This window comes from Schistocerca cancellata, unplaced genomic scaffold (assembly GCF_023864275.1).
Source record: "Schistocerca cancellata isolate TAMUIC-IGC-003103 unplaced genomic scaffold, iqSchCanc2.1 HiC_scaffold_1023, whole genome shotgun sequence".
Lineage (NCBI taxonomy): Eukaryota > Metazoa > Arthropoda > Insecta > Orthoptera > Acrididae > Schistocerca > Schistocerca cancellata.
The window spans coordinates 1-12,261 of record NW_026047026.1 but is presented as its reverse complement, the minus strand read 5'-3'; the positions used below and the strand labels follow the sequence as shown (position 1 = coordinate 12,261).

Genomic DNA, 12,261 nt, shown 5'->3' with positions numbered 1-12,261 from the left:
ATCCGTAGCCAGGTGCTAAAGTCGCAGTATGGCCGCAGGTGACGGTCGTATGATGGGTCTGTAGCCACAACAGGTTGGCGGCAAAGCAAATACCGCTAACTGAAAGCACCCTGCTGTAGCCCCAGTGGCGCAATTGGTTAGCGCACGGTACTTATAAGGCAGTAGCCGTGAGCAATGCCGGGGTTGTGAGTTCGAGCCTCACCTGGGGCATACTTTTATTTCGTAGCAGCTGACTCTGAAAGCATCGGGACGCTAGATTTGAGATGAATCACCTACTTGAGAAGAATAAGTGTGCGTGCGTTGTGCGTATCGTTTGCGTATTCCTCGGTAGTATAGTGGTTAGTATCCCCGCCTGTCACGCGGGAGACCGGGGTTCGATTCCCCGCCGGGGAGGTGCGATTTTTATATCGCGAAAGTTGCACGTGTGGCCCGATAGGACATTAACGTTGTGATCGAGAAATGTAGTTGCTGCAGAATCGTAAGAAACTCTGCGTCTTAGGAAGTGTTTCTCGTATTCTCCACACGACGTCGTCATCGTTTCAGAACTTACAGGGTTTGCTGTTGACGCTGGGTCAGCGCACCCCAGGCTTAATGATCGAGCTCGAAGCACCCAAGAAAAAGAATAATTTTAGCAGAGCGTGGTTTCGATCCACGGACCTCTGGGTTATGGGCCCAGCACGCTTCCACTGCGCCACTCTGCTGCGTGACGTGGGACACTTGGAAAAGCATTGTCTGCGTCGCGTACCGTTTACTTAACTGTGCAACATCTCTCAGCTTGACTTGTCTCGACTTTGCTCGACTGACGCTACGCTGACGCTTGCACGAAGCGATATTTACCACGATCGTCTCGAGATGCAGCTGCGAGATGCTCAGGATTGACATTGCACTCCACGCAGGTGGAAACATTCGAATGCACTGCCTAGCTACGCGCCCGCAACTAACAAAATGCCGACCCTGCCAGGATTCGAACCTGGAATCTTCTGATCCGTAGTCAGACGCGTTATCCGTTGCGCCACAGGGCCACTGTTCGCCTTTCGTCATATGAGGCGGGTACACATCGCAGAGCAACGTGTTCTCCGTGGCTCGGCAACTGCGTGTCGTCCACTGACAACGGCGGCGCGGCCACTCTGGTCTTCCGCACTCTGCAGGGAGCTGCCAAGGAAGGCATCTCTCCTCCAGCTGCTCGGCCACGGTGCGCCTGCATAGCTTAGAGCTTGCCACACATCTGCCCTCGCTGTTGGAGGGTAGCAGAAGGCAAGGCGCGCGTTTTTCTGCAATTTTTCGGTGATGACAAGCGGTTGATATGCTTGTAAGTGTAGCATATGAAACAAGAATCGTATGAAGCATCCGTAGCCAGGTGCTAAAGTCGCAGTATGGCCGCAGGTGACGGTCGTATGATGGGTCTGTAGCCACAACAGGTTGGCGGCAAAGCAAATACCGCTAACTGAAAGCACCCTGCTGTAGCCCCAGTGGCGCAATTGGTTAGCGCACGGTACTTATAAGGCAGTAGCCGTGAGCAATGCCGGGGTTGTGAGTTCGAGCCTCACCTGGGGCATACTTTTATTTCGTAGCAGCTGACTCTGAAAGCATCGGGACGCTAGATTTGAGATGAATCACCTACTTGAGAAGAATAAGTGTGCGTGCGTTGTGCGTATCGTTTGCGTATTCCTCGGTAGTATAGTGGTTAGTATCCCCGCCTGTCACGCGGGAGACCGGGGTTCGATTCCCCGCCGGGGAGGTGCGATTTTTATATCGCGAAAGTTGCACGTGTGGCCCGATAGGACATTAACGTTGTGATCGAGAAATGTAGTTGCTGCAGAATCGTAAGAAACTCTGCGTCTTAGGAAGTGTTTCTCGTATTCTCCACACGACGTCGTCATCGTTTCAGAACTTACAGGGTTTGCTGTTGACGCTGGGTCAGCGCACCCCAGGCTTAATGATCGAGCTCGAAGCACCCAAGAAAAAGAATAATTTTAGCAGAGCGTGGTTTCGATCCACGGACCTCTGGGTTATGGGCCCAGCACGCTTCCACTGCGCCACTCTGCTGCGTGACGTGGGACACTTGGAAAAGCATTGTCTGCGTCGCGTACCGTTTACTTAACTGTGCAACATCTCTCAGCTTGACTTGTCTCGACTTTGCTCGACTGACGCTACGCTGACGCTTGCACGAAGCGATATTTACCACGATCGTCTCGAGATGCAGCTGCGAGATGCTCAGGATTGACATTGCACTCCACGCAGGTGGAAACATTCGAATGCACTGCCTAGCTACGCGCCCGCAACTAACAAAATGCCGACCCTGCCAGGATTCGAACCTGGAATCTTCTGATCCGTAGTCAGACGCGTTATCCGTTGCGCCACAGGGCCACTGTTCGCCTTTCGTCATATGAGGCGGGTACACATCGCAGAGCAACGTGTTCTCCGTGGCTCGGCAACTGCGTGTCGTCCACTGACAACGGCGGCGCGGCCACTCTGGTCTTCCGCACTCTGCAGGGAGCTGCCAAGGAAGGCATCTCTCCTCCAGCTGCTCGGCCACGGTGCGCCTGCATAGCTTAGAGCTTGCCACACATCTGCCCTCGCTGTTGGACAGGTAGCAGAAGGCAAGGCGCGCGTTTTTCTGCAATTTTTCGGTGATGACAAGCGGTTGATATGCTTGTAAGTGTAGCATATGAAACAAGAATCGTATGAAGCATCCGTAGCCAGGTGCTAAAGTCGCAGTATGGCCGCAGGTGACGGTCGTATGATGGGTCTGTAGCCACAACAGGTTGGCGGCAAAGCAAATACCGCTAACTGAAAGCACCCTGCTGTAGCCCCAGTGGCGCAATTGGTTAGCGCACGGTACTTATAAGGCAGTAGCCGTGAGCAATGCCGGGGTTGTGAGTTCGAGCCTCACCTGGGGCATACTTTTATTTCGTAGCAGCTGACTCTGAAAGCATCGGGACGCTAGATTTGAGATGAATCACCTACTTGAGAAGAATAAGTGTGCGTGCGTTGTGCGTATCGTTTGCGTATTCCTCGGTAGTATAGTGGTTAGTATCCCCGCCTGTCACGCGGGAGACCGGGGTTCGATTCCCCGCCGGGGAGGTGCGATTTTTATATCGCGAAAGTTGCACGTGTGGCCCGATAGGACATTAACGTTGTGATCGAGAAATGTAGTTGCTGCAGAATCGTAAGAAACTCTGCGTCTTAGGAAGTGTTTCTCGTATTCTCCACACGACGTCGTCATCGTTTCAGAACTTACAGGGTTTGCTGTTGACGCTGGGTCAGCGCACCCCAGGCTTAATGATCGAGCTCGAAGCACCCAAGAAAAAGAATAATTTTAGCAGAGCGTGGTTTCGATCCACGGACCTCTGGGTTATGGGCCCAGCACGCTTCCACTGCGCCACTCTGCTGCGTGACGTGGGACACTTGGAAAAGCATTGTCTGCGTCGCGTACCGTTTACTTAACTGTGCAACATCTCTCAGCTTGACTTGTCTCGACTTTGCTCGACTGACGCTACGCTGACGCTTGCACGAAGCGATATTTACCACGATCGTCTCGAGATGCAGCTGCGAGATGCTCAGGATTGACATTGCACTCCACGCAGGTGGAAACATTCGAATGCACTGCCTAGCTACGCGCCCGCAACTAACAAAATGCCGACCCTGCCAGGATTCGAACCTGGAATCTTCTGATCCGTAGTCAGACGCGTTATCCGTTGCGCCACAGGGCCACTGTTCGCCTTTCGTCATATGAGGCGGGTACACATCGCAGAGCAACGTGTTCTCCGTGGCTCGGCAACTGCGTGTCGTCCACTGACAACGGCGGCGCGGCCACTCTGGTCTTCCGCACTCTGCAGGGAGCTGCCAAGGAAGGCATCTCTCCTCCAGCTGCTCGGCCACGGTGCGCCTGCATAGCTTAGAGCTTGCCACACATCTGCCCTCGCTGTTGGACAGGTAGCAGAAGGCAAGGCGCGCGTTTTTCTGCAATTTTTCGGTGATGACAAGCGGTTGATATGCTTGTAAGTGTAGCATATGAAACAAGAATCGTATGAAGCATCCGTAGCCAGGTGCTAAAGTCGCAGTATGGCCGCAGGTGACGGTCGTATGATGGGTCTGTAGCCACAACAGGTTGGCGGCAAAGCAAATACCGCTAACTGAAAGCACCCTGCTGTAGCCCCAGTGGCGCAATTGGTTAGCGCACGGTACTTATAAGGCAGTAGCCGTGAGCAATGCCGGGGTTGTGAGTTCGAGCCTCACCTGGGGCATACTTTTATTTCGTAGCAGCTGACTCTGAAAGCATCGGGACGCTAGATTTGAGATGAATCACCTACTTGAGAAGAATAAGTGTGCGTGCGTTGTGCGTATCGTTTGCGTATTCCTCGGTAGTATAGTGGTTAGTATCCCCGCCTGTCACGCGGGAGACCGGGGTTCGATTCCCCGCCGGGGAGGTGCGATTTTTATATCGCGAAAGTTGCACGTGTGGCCCGATAGGACATTAACGTTGTGATCGAGAAATGTAGTTGCTGCAGAATCGTAAGAAACTCTGCGTCTTAGGAAGTGTTTCTCGTATTCTCCACACGACGTCGTCATCGTTTCAGAACTTACAGGGTTTGCTGTTGACGCTGGGTCAGCGCACCCCAGGCTTAATGATCGAGCTCGAAGCACCCAAGAAAAAGAATAATTTTAGCAGAGCGTGGTTTCGATCCACGGACCTCTGGGTTATGGGCCCAGCACGCTTCCACTGCGCCACTCTGCTGCGTGACGTGGGACACTTGGAAAAGCATTGTCTGCGTCGCGTACCGTTTACTTAACTGTGCAACATCTCTCAGCTTGACTTGTCTCGACTTTGCTCGACTGACGCTACGCTGACGCTTGCACGAAGCGATATTTACCACGATCGTCTCGAGATGCAGCTGCGAGATGCTCAGGATTGACATTGCACTCCACGCAGGTGGAAACATTCGAATGCACTGCCTAGCTACGCGCCCGCAACTAACAAAATGCCGACCCTGCCAGGATTCGAACCTGGAATCTTCTGATCCGTAGTCAGACGCGTTATCCGTTGCGCCACAGGGCCACTGTTCGCCTTTCGTCATATGAGGCGGGTACACATCGCAGAGCAACGTGTTCTCCGTGGCTCGGCAACTGCGTGTCGTCCACTGACAACGGCGGCGCGGCCACTCTGGTCTTCCGCACTCTGCAGGGAGCTGCCAAGGAAGGCATCTCTCCTCCAGCTGCTCGGCCACGGTGCGCCTGCATAGCTTAGAGCTTGCCACACATCTGCCCTCGCTGTTGGACAGGTAGCAGAAGGCAAGGCGCGCGTTTTTCTGCAATTTTTCGGTGATGACAAGCGGTTGATATGCTTGTAAGTGTAGCATATGAAACAAGAATCGTATGAAGCATCCGTAGCCAGGTGCTAAAGTCGCAGTATGGCCGCAGGTGACGGTCGTATGATGGGTCTGTAGCCACAACAGGTTGGCGGCAAAGCAAATACCGCTAACTGAAAGCACCCTGCTGTAGCCCCAGTGGCGCAATTGGTTAGCGCACGGTACTTATAAGGCAGTAGCCGTGAGCAATGCCGGGGTTGTGAGTTCGAGCCTCACCTGGGGCATACTTTTATTTCGTAGCAGCTGACTCTGAAAGCATCGGGACGCTAGATTTGAGATGAATCACCTACTTGAGAAGAATAAGTGTGCGTGCGTTGTGCGTATCGTTTGCGTATTCCTCGGTAGTATAGTGGTTAGTATCCCCGCCTGTCACGCGGGAGACCGGGGTTCGATTCCCCGCCGGGGAGGTGCGATTTTTATATCGCGAAAGTTGCACGTGTGGCCCGATAGGACATTAACGTTGTGATCGAGAAATGTAGTTGCTGCAGAATCGTAAGAAACTCTGCGTCTTAGGAAGTGTTTCTCGTATTCTCCACACGACGTCGTCATCGTTTCAGAACTTACAGGGTTTGCTGTTGACGCTGGGTCAGCGCACCCCAGGCTTAATGATCGAGCTCGAAGCACCCAAGAAAAAGAATAATTTTAGCAGAGCGTGGTTTCGATCCACGGACCTCTGGGTTATGGGCCCAGCACGCTTCCACTGCGCCACTCTGCTGCGTGACGTGGGACACTTGGAAAAGCATTGTCTGCGTCGCGTACCGTTTACTTAACTGTGCAACATCTCTCAGCTTGACTTGTCTCGACTTTGCTCGACTGACGCTACGCTGACGCTTGCACGAAGCGATATTTACCACGATCGTCTCGAGATGCAGCTGCGAGATGCTCAGGATTGACATTGCACTCCACGCAGGTGGAAACATTCGAATGCACTGCCTAGCTACGCGCCCGCAACTAACAAAATGCCGACCCTGCCAGGATTCGAACCTGGAATCTTCTGATCCGTAGTCAGACGCGTTATCCGTTGCGCCACAGGGCCACTGTTCGCCTTTCGTCATATGAGGCGGGTACACATCGCAGAGCAACGTGTTCTCCGTGGCTCGGCAACTGCGTGTCGTCCACTGACAACGGCGGCGCGGCCACTCTGGTCTTCCGCACTCTGCAGGGAGCTGCCAAGGAAGGCATCTCTCCTCCAGCTGCTCGGCCACGGTGCGCCTGCATAGCTTAGAGCTTGCCACACATCTGCCCTCGCTGTTGGACAGGTAGCAGAAGGCAAGGCGCGCGTTTTTCTGCAATTTTTCGGTGATGACAAGCGGTTGATATGCTTGTAAGTGTAGCATATGAAACAAGAATCGTATGAAGCATCCGTAGCCAGGTGCTAAAGTCGCAGTATGGCCGCAGGTGACGGTCGTATGATGGGTCTGTAGCCACAACAGGTTGGCGGCAAAGCAAATACCGCTAACTGAAAGCACCCTGCTGTAGCCCCAGTGGCGCAATTGGTTAGCGCACGGTACTTATAAGGCAGTAGCCGTGAGCAGTGCCGGGGTTGTGAGTTCGAGCCTCACCTGGGGCATACTTTTATTTCGTAGCAGCTGACTCTGAAAGCATCGGGACGCTAGATTTGAGATGAATCACCTACTTGAGAAGAATAAGTGTGCGTGCGTTGTGCGTATCGTTTGCGTATTCCTCGGTAGTATAGTGGTTAGTATCCCCGCCTGTCACGCGGGAGACCGGGGTTCGATTCCCCGCCGGGGAGGTGCGATTTTTATATCGCGAAAGTTGCACGTGTGGCCCGATAGGACATTAACGTTGTGATCGAGAAATGTAGTTGCTGCAGAATCGTAAGAAACTCTGCGTCTTAGGAAGTGTTTCTCGTATTCTCCACACGACGTCGTCATCGTTTCAGAACTTACAGGGTTTGCTGTTGACGCTGGGTCAGCGCACCCCAGGCTTAATGATCGAGCTCGAAGCACCCAAGAAAAAGAATAATTTTAGCAGAGCGTGGTTTCGATCCACGGACCTCTGGGTTATGGGCCCAGCACGCTTCCACTGCGCCACTCTGCTGCGTGACGTGGGACACTTGGAAAAGCATTGTCTGCGTCGCGTACCGTTTACTTAACTGTGCAACATCTCTCAGCTTGACTTGTCTCGACTTTGCTCGACTGACGCTACGCTGACGCTTGCACGAAGCGATATTTACCACGATCGTCTCGAGATGCAGCTGCGAGATGCTCAGGATTGACATTGCACTCCACGCAGGTGGAAACATTCGAATGCACTGCCTAGCTACGCGCCCGCAACTAACAAAATGCCGACCCTGCCAGGATTCGAACCTGGAATCTTCTGATCCGTAGTCAGACGCGTTATCCGTTGCGCCACAGGGCCACTGTTCGCCTTTCGTCATATGAGGCGGGTACACATCGCAGAGCAACGTGTTCTCCGTGGCTCGGCAACTGCGTGTCGTCCACTGACAACGGCGGCGCGGCCACTCTGGTCTTCCGCACTCTGCAGGGAGCTGCCAAGGAAGGCATCTCTCCTCCAGCTGCTCGGCCACGGTGCGCCTGCATAGCTTAGAGCTTGCCACACATCTGCCCTCGCTGTTGGACAGGTAGCAGAAGGCAAGGCGCGCGTTTTTCTGCAATTTTTCGGTGATGACAAGCGGTTGATATGCTTGTAAGTGTAGCATATGAAACAAGAATCGTATGAAGCATCCGTAGCCAGGTGCTAAAGTCGCAGTATGGCCGCAGGTGACGGTCGTATGATGGGTCTGTAGCCACAACAGGTTGGCGGCAAAGCAAATACCGCTAACTGAAAGCACCCTGCTGTAGCCCCAGTGGCGCAATTGGTTAGCGCACGGTACTTATAAGGCAGTAGCCGTGAGCAATGCCGGGGTTGTGAGTTCGAGCCTCACCTGGGGCATACTTTTATTTCGTAGCAGCTGACTCTGAAAGCATCGGGACGCTAGATTTGAGATGAATCACCTACTTGAGAAGAATAAGTGTGCGTGCGTTGTGCGTATCGTTTGCGTATTCCTCGGTAGTATAGTGGTTAGTATCCCCGCCTGTCACGCGGGAGACCGGGGTTCGATTCCCCGCCGGGGAGGTGCGATTTTTATATCGCGAAAGTTGCACGTGTGGCCCGATAGGACATTAACGTTGTGATCGAGAAATGTAGTTGCTGCAGAATCGTAAGAAACTCTGCGTCTTAGGAAGTGTTTCTCGTATTCTCCACACGACGTCGTCATCGTTTCAGAACTTACAGGGTTTGCTGTTGACGCTGGGTCAGCGCACCCCAGGCTTAATGATCGAGCTCGAAGCACCCAAGAAAAAGAATAATTTTAGCAGAGCGTGGTTTCGATCCACGGACCTCTGGGTTATGGGCCCAGCACGCTTCCACTGCGCCACTCTGCTGCGTGACGTGGGACACTTGGAAAAGCATTGTCTGCGTCGCGTACCGTTTACTTAACTGTGCAACATCTCTCAGCTTGACTTGTCTCGACTTTGCTCGACTGACGCTACGCTGACGCTTGCACGAAGCGATATTTACCACGATCGTCTCGAGATGCAGCTGCGAGATGCTCAGGATTGACATTGCACTCCACGCAGGTGGAAACATTCGAATGCACTGCCTAGCTACGCGCCCGCAACTAACAAAATGCCGACCCTGCCAGGATTCGAACCTGGAATCTTCTGATCCGTAGTCAGACGCGTTATCCGTTGCGCCACAGGGCCACTGTTCGCCTTTCGTCATATGAGGCGGGTACACATCGCAGAGCAACGTGTTCTCCGTGGCTCGGCAACTGCGTGTCGTCCACTGACAACGGCGGCGCGGCCACTCTGGTCTTCCGCACTCTGCAGGGAGCTGCCAAGGAAGGCATCTCTCCTCCAGCTGCTCGGCCACGGTGCGCCTGCATAGCTTAGAGCTTGCCACACATCTGCCCTCGCTGTTGGACAGGTAGCAGAAGGCAAGGCGCGCGTTTTTCTGCAATTTTTCGGTGATGACAAGCGGTTGATATGCTTGTAAGTGTAGCATATGAAACAAGAATCGTATGAAGCATCCGTAGCCAGGTGCTAAAGTCGCAGTATGGCCGCAGGTGACGGTCGTATGATGGGTCTGTAGCCACAACAGGTTGGCGGCAAAGCAAATACCGCTAACTGAAAGCACCCTGCTGTAGCCCCAGTGGCGCAATTGGTTAGCGCACGGTACTTATAAGGCAGTAGCCGTGAGCAATGCCGGGGTTGTGAGTTCGAGCCTCACCTGGGGCATACTTTTATTTCGTAGCAGCTGACTCTGAAAGCATCGGGACGCTAGATTTGAGATGAATCACCTACTTGAGAAGAATAAGTGTGCGTGCGTTGTGCGTATCGTTTGCGTATTCCTCGGTAGTATAGTGGTTAGTATCCCCGCCTGTCACGCGGGAGACCGGGGTTCGATTCCCCGCCGGGGAGGTGCGATTTTTATATCGCGAAAGTTGCACGTGTGGCCCGATAGGACATTAACGTTGTGATCGAGAAATGTAGTTGCTGCAGAATCGTAAGAAACTCTGCGTCTTAGGAAGTGTTTCTCGTATTCTCCACACGACGTCGTCATCGTTTCAGAACTTACAGGGTTTGCTGTTGACGCTGGGTCAGCGCACCCCAGGCTTAATGATCGAGCTCGAAGCACCCAAGAAAAAGAATAATTTCAGCAGAGCGTGGTTTCGATCCACGGACCTCTGGGTTATGGGCCCAGCACGCTTCCACTGCGCCACTCTGCTGCGTGACGTGGGACACTTGGAAAAGCATTGTCTGCGTCGCGTACCGTTTACTTAACTGTGCAACATCTCTCAGCTTGACTTGTCTCGACTTTGCTCGACTGACGCTACGCTGACGCTTGCACGAAGCGATATTTACCACGATCGTCTCGAGATGCAGCTGCGAGATGCTCAGGATTGACATTGCACTCCACGCAGGTGGAAACATTCGAATGCACTGCCTAGCTACGCGCCCGCAACTAACAAAATGCCGACCCTGCCAGGATTCGAACCTGGAATCTTCTGATCCGTAGTCAGACGCGTTATCCGTTGCGCCACAGGGCCACTGTTCGCCTTTCGTCATATGAGGCGGGTACACATCGCAGAGCAACGTGTTCTCCGTGGCTCGGCAACTGCGTGTCGTCCACTGACAACGGCGGCGCGGCCACTCTGGTCTTCCGCACTCTGCAGGGAGCTGCCAAGGAAGGCATCTCTCCTCCAGCTGCTCGGCCACGGTGCGCCTGCATAGCTTAGAGCTTGCCACACATCTGCCCTCGCTGTTGGACAGGTAGCAGAAGGCAAGGCGCGCGTTTTTCTGCAATTTTTCGGTGATGACAAGCGGTTGATATGCTTGTAAGTGTAGCATATGAAACAAGAATCGTATGAAGCATCCGTAGCCAGGTGCTAAAGTCGCAGTATGGCCGCAGGTGACGGTCGTATGATGGGTCTGTAGCCACAACAGGTTGGCGCAAAGCAAATACCGCTAACTGAAAGCACCCTGCTGTAGCCCCAGTGGCGCAATTGGTTAGCGCACGGTACTTATAAGGCAGTAGCCGTGAGCAATGCCGGGGTTGTGAGTTCGAGCCTCACCTGGGGCATACTTTTATTTCGTAGCAGCTGACTCTGAAAGCATCGGGACGCTAGATTTGAGATGAATCACCTACTTGAGAAGAATAAGTGTGCGTGCGTTGTGCGTATCGTTTGCGTATTCCTCGGTAGTATAGTGGTTAGTATCCCCGCCTGTCACGCGGGAGACCGGGGTTCGATTCCCGCCGGGGAGGTGCGATTTTTATATCGCGAAAGTTGCACGTGTGGCCCGATAGGACATTAACGTTGTGATCGAGAAATGTAGTTGCTGCAGAATCGTAAGAAACTCTGCGTCTTAGGAAGTGTTTCTCGTATTCTCCACACGACGTCGTCATCGTTTCAGAACTTACAGGGTTTGCTGTTGACGCTGGGTCAGCGCACCCCAGGCTTAATGATCGAGCTCGAAGCACCCAAGAAAAAGAATAATTTCAGCAGAGCGTGGTTTCGATCCACGGACCTCTGGGTTATGGGCCCAGCACGCTTCCACTGCGCCACTCTGCTGCGTGACGTGGGACACTTGGAAAAGCATTGTCTGCGTCGCGTACCGTTTACTTAACTGTGCAACATCTCTCAGCTTGACTTGTCTCGACTTTGCTCGACTGACGCTACGCTGACGCTTGCACGAAGCGATATTTACCACGATCGTCTCGAGATGCAGCTGCGAGATGCTCAGGATTGACATTGCACTCCACGCAGGTGGAAACATTCGAATGCACTGCCTAGCTACGCGCCCGCAACTAACAAAATGCCGACCCTGCCAGGATTCGAACCTGGAATCTTCTGATCCGTAGTCAGACGCGTTATCCGTTGCGCCACAGGGCCACTGTTCGCCTTTCGTCATATGAGGCGGGTACACATCGCAGAGCAACGTGTTCTCCGTGGCTCGGCAACTGCGTGTCGTCCACTGACAACGGCGGCGCGGCCACTCTGGTCTTCCGCACTCTGCAGGGAGCTGCCAAGGAAGGCATCTCTCCTCCAGCTGCTCGGCCACGGTGCGCCTGCATAGCTTAGAGCTTGCCACACATCTGCCCTCGCTGTTGGACAGGTAGCAGAAGGCAAGGCGCGCGTTTTTCTGCAATTTTTCGGTGATGACAAGCGGTTGATATGCTTGTAAGTGTAGCATATGAAACAAGAATCGTATGAAGCATCCGTAGCCAGGTGCTAAAGTCGCAGTATGGCCGCAGGTGACGGTCGTATGATGGGTCTGTAGCCACAACAGGTTGGCGGCAAAGCAAATACCGCTAACTGAAAGCACCCTGCTGTAGCCCCAGTGGCGCAATTGGTTAGCGCACGGTA

General features: G+C 53.5%; 33 non-coding genes across 33 annotated transcripts; 17 read left to right on the top strand and 16 right to left on the bottom strand.

The window, feature by feature from the left end:
* The first annotated feature begins 118 nt into the window (after nucleotides 1–118).
* On the top strand, nucleotides 119–210 carry Trnai-uau (transfer RNA isoleucine (anticodon UAU)). Its single transcript is given in 2 exon segments — nucleotides 119–156; nucleotides 175–210. It is a non-coding gene; the product is annotated as a tRNA-Ile (tRNA).
* A 111-nt stretch (nucleotides 211–321) lies between these two features.
* Nucleotides 322–393, top strand: Trnad-guc (transfer RNA aspartic acid (anticodon GUC)). Its single transcript has one exon. It is a non-coding gene; the product is annotated as a tRNA-Asp (tRNA).
* A 236-nt stretch (nucleotides 394–629) lies between these two features.
* On the bottom strand, nucleotides 630–701 carry Trnam-cau (transfer RNA methionine (anticodon CAU)). The gene has a single exon. It is a non-coding gene; the product is annotated as a tRNA-Met (tRNA).
* A 248-nt stretch (nucleotides 702–949) lies between these two features.
* On the bottom strand, nucleotides 950–1,022 carry Trnar-acg (transfer RNA arginine (anticodon ACG)). Its single transcript has one exon. It is a non-coding gene; the product is annotated as a tRNA-Arg (tRNA).
* Nucleotides 1,023–1,463: 441 nt separating this feature from the next.
* On the top strand, nucleotides 1,464–1,555 carry Trnai-uau (transfer RNA isoleucine (anticodon UAU)). The gene is given in 2 exon segments: nucleotides 1,464–1,501; nucleotides 1,520–1,555. It is a non-coding gene; the product is annotated as a tRNA-Ile (tRNA).
* A 111-nt stretch (nucleotides 1,556–1,666) lies between these two features.
* Nucleotides 1,667–1,738, top strand: Trnad-guc (transfer RNA aspartic acid (anticodon GUC)). The gene has a single exon. It is a non-coding gene; the product is annotated as a tRNA-Asp (tRNA).
* Nucleotides 1,739–1,974: 236 nt separating this feature from the next.
* On the bottom strand, nucleotides 1,975–2,046 carry Trnam-cau (transfer RNA methionine (anticodon CAU)). The gene has a single exon. It is a non-coding gene; the product is annotated as a tRNA-Met (tRNA).
* Nucleotides 2,047–2,294: 248 nt separating this feature from the next.
* Nucleotides 2,295–2,367, bottom strand: Trnar-acg (transfer RNA arginine (anticodon ACG)). Its single transcript has one exon. It is a non-coding gene; the product is annotated as a tRNA-Arg (tRNA).
* A 442-nt stretch (nucleotides 2,368–2,809) lies between these two features.
* On the top strand, nucleotides 2,810–2,901 carry Trnai-uau (transfer RNA isoleucine (anticodon UAU)). Its single transcript is given in 2 exon segments — nucleotides 2,810–2,847; nucleotides 2,866–2,901. It is a non-coding gene; the product is annotated as a tRNA-Ile (tRNA).
* A 111-nt stretch (nucleotides 2,902–3,012) lies between these two features.
* Trnad-guc (transfer RNA aspartic acid (anticodon GUC)) lies at nucleotides 3,013–3,084 on the top strand. Its single transcript has one exon. It is a non-coding gene; the product is annotated as a tRNA-Asp (tRNA).
* A 236-nt stretch (nucleotides 3,085–3,320) lies between these two features.
* Trnam-cau (transfer RNA methionine (anticodon CAU)) lies at nucleotides 3,321–3,392 on the bottom strand. Its single transcript has one exon. It is a non-coding gene; the product is annotated as a tRNA-Met (tRNA).
* Nucleotides 3,393–3,640: 248 nt separating this feature from the next.
* Nucleotides 3,641–3,713, bottom strand: Trnar-acg (transfer RNA arginine (anticodon ACG)). The gene has a single exon. It is a non-coding gene; the product is annotated as a tRNA-Arg (tRNA).
* A 442-nt stretch (nucleotides 3,714–4,155) lies between these two features.
* Trnai-uau (transfer RNA isoleucine (anticodon UAU)) lies at nucleotides 4,156–4,247 on the top strand. The gene is given in 2 exon segments: nucleotides 4,156–4,193; nucleotides 4,212–4,247. It is a non-coding gene; the product is annotated as a tRNA-Ile (tRNA).
* A 111-nt stretch (nucleotides 4,248–4,358) lies between these two features.
* On the top strand, nucleotides 4,359–4,430 carry Trnad-guc (transfer RNA aspartic acid (anticodon GUC)). Its single transcript has one exon. It is a non-coding gene; the product is annotated as a tRNA-Asp (tRNA).
* Nucleotides 4,431–4,666: 236 nt separating this feature from the next.
* Nucleotides 4,667–4,738, bottom strand: Trnam-cau (transfer RNA methionine (anticodon CAU)). Its single transcript has one exon. It is a non-coding gene; the product is annotated as a tRNA-Met (tRNA).
* A 248-nt stretch (nucleotides 4,739–4,986) lies between these two features.
* Nucleotides 4,987–5,059, bottom strand: Trnar-acg (transfer RNA arginine (anticodon ACG)). The gene has a single exon. It is a non-coding gene; the product is annotated as a tRNA-Arg (tRNA).
* Nucleotides 5,060–5,501: 442 nt separating this feature from the next.
* On the top strand, nucleotides 5,502–5,593 carry Trnai-uau (transfer RNA isoleucine (anticodon UAU)). Its single transcript is given in 2 exon segments — nucleotides 5,502–5,539; nucleotides 5,558–5,593. It is a non-coding gene; the product is annotated as a tRNA-Ile (tRNA).
* Nucleotides 5,594–5,704: 111 nt separating this feature from the next.
* On the top strand, nucleotides 5,705–5,776 carry Trnad-guc (transfer RNA aspartic acid (anticodon GUC)). Its single transcript has one exon. It is a non-coding gene; the product is annotated as a tRNA-Asp (tRNA).
* A 236-nt stretch (nucleotides 5,777–6,012) lies between these two features.
* On the bottom strand, nucleotides 6,013–6,084 carry Trnam-cau (transfer RNA methionine (anticodon CAU)). The gene has a single exon. It is a non-coding gene; the product is annotated as a tRNA-Met (tRNA).
* Nucleotides 6,085–6,332: 248 nt separating this feature from the next.
* Nucleotides 6,333–6,405, bottom strand: Trnar-acg (transfer RNA arginine (anticodon ACG)). The gene has a single exon. It is a non-coding gene; the product is annotated as a tRNA-Arg (tRNA).
* A 442-nt stretch (nucleotides 6,406–6,847) lies between these two features.
* Nucleotides 6,848–6,939, top strand: Trnai-uau (transfer RNA isoleucine (anticodon UAU)). Its single transcript is given in 2 exon segments — nucleotides 6,848–6,885; nucleotides 6,904–6,939. It is a non-coding gene; the product is annotated as a tRNA-Ile (tRNA).
* Nucleotides 6,940–7,050: 111 nt separating this feature from the next.
* Trnad-guc (transfer RNA aspartic acid (anticodon GUC)) lies at nucleotides 7,051–7,122 on the top strand. The gene has a single exon. It is a non-coding gene; the product is annotated as a tRNA-Asp (tRNA).
* A 236-nt stretch (nucleotides 7,123–7,358) lies between these two features.
* On the bottom strand, nucleotides 7,359–7,430 carry Trnam-cau (transfer RNA methionine (anticodon CAU)). The gene has a single exon. It is a non-coding gene; the product is annotated as a tRNA-Met (tRNA).
* Nucleotides 7,431–7,678: 248 nt separating this feature from the next.
* Nucleotides 7,679–7,751, bottom strand: Trnar-acg (transfer RNA arginine (anticodon ACG)). Its single transcript has one exon. It is a non-coding gene; the product is annotated as a tRNA-Arg (tRNA).
* A 442-nt stretch (nucleotides 7,752–8,193) lies between these two features.
* On the top strand, nucleotides 8,194–8,285 carry Trnai-uau (transfer RNA isoleucine (anticodon UAU)). Its single transcript is given in 2 exon segments — nucleotides 8,194–8,231; nucleotides 8,250–8,285. It is a non-coding gene; the product is annotated as a tRNA-Ile (tRNA).
* A 111-nt stretch (nucleotides 8,286–8,396) lies between these two features.
* Nucleotides 8,397–8,468, top strand: Trnad-guc (transfer RNA aspartic acid (anticodon GUC)). Its single transcript has one exon. It is a non-coding gene; the product is annotated as a tRNA-Asp (tRNA).
* A 236-nt stretch (nucleotides 8,469–8,704) lies between these two features.
* Nucleotides 8,705–8,776, bottom strand: Trnam-cau (transfer RNA methionine (anticodon CAU)). The gene has a single exon. It is a non-coding gene; the product is annotated as a tRNA-Met (tRNA).
* Nucleotides 8,777–9,024: 248 nt separating this feature from the next.
* Nucleotides 9,025–9,097, bottom strand: Trnar-acg (transfer RNA arginine (anticodon ACG)). The gene has a single exon. It is a non-coding gene; the product is annotated as a tRNA-Arg (tRNA).
* A 442-nt stretch (nucleotides 9,098–9,539) lies between these two features.
* Nucleotides 9,540–9,631, top strand: Trnai-uau (transfer RNA isoleucine (anticodon UAU)). The gene is given in 2 exon segments: nucleotides 9,540–9,577; nucleotides 9,596–9,631. It is a non-coding gene; the product is annotated as a tRNA-Ile (tRNA).
* Nucleotides 9,632–9,742: 111 nt separating this feature from the next.
* On the top strand, nucleotides 9,743–9,814 carry Trnad-guc (transfer RNA aspartic acid (anticodon GUC)). The gene has a single exon. It is a non-coding gene; the product is annotated as a tRNA-Asp (tRNA).
* Nucleotides 9,815–10,370: 556 nt separating this feature from the next.
* Trnar-acg (transfer RNA arginine (anticodon ACG)) lies at nucleotides 10,371–10,443 on the bottom strand. The gene has a single exon. It is a non-coding gene; the product is annotated as a tRNA-Arg (tRNA).
* Nucleotides 10,444–10,884: 441 nt separating this feature from the next.
* Nucleotides 10,885–10,976, top strand: Trnai-uau (transfer RNA isoleucine (anticodon UAU)). The gene is given in 2 exon segments: nucleotides 10,885–10,922; nucleotides 10,941–10,976. It is a non-coding gene; the product is annotated as a tRNA-Ile (tRNA).
* Nucleotides 10,977–11,714: 738 nt separating this feature from the next.
* Nucleotides 11,715–11,787, bottom strand: Trnar-acg (transfer RNA arginine (anticodon ACG)). The gene has a single exon. It is a non-coding gene; the product is annotated as a tRNA-Arg (tRNA).
* Between the last annotated feature and the right edge of the window lie 474 nt (nucleotides 11,788–12,261).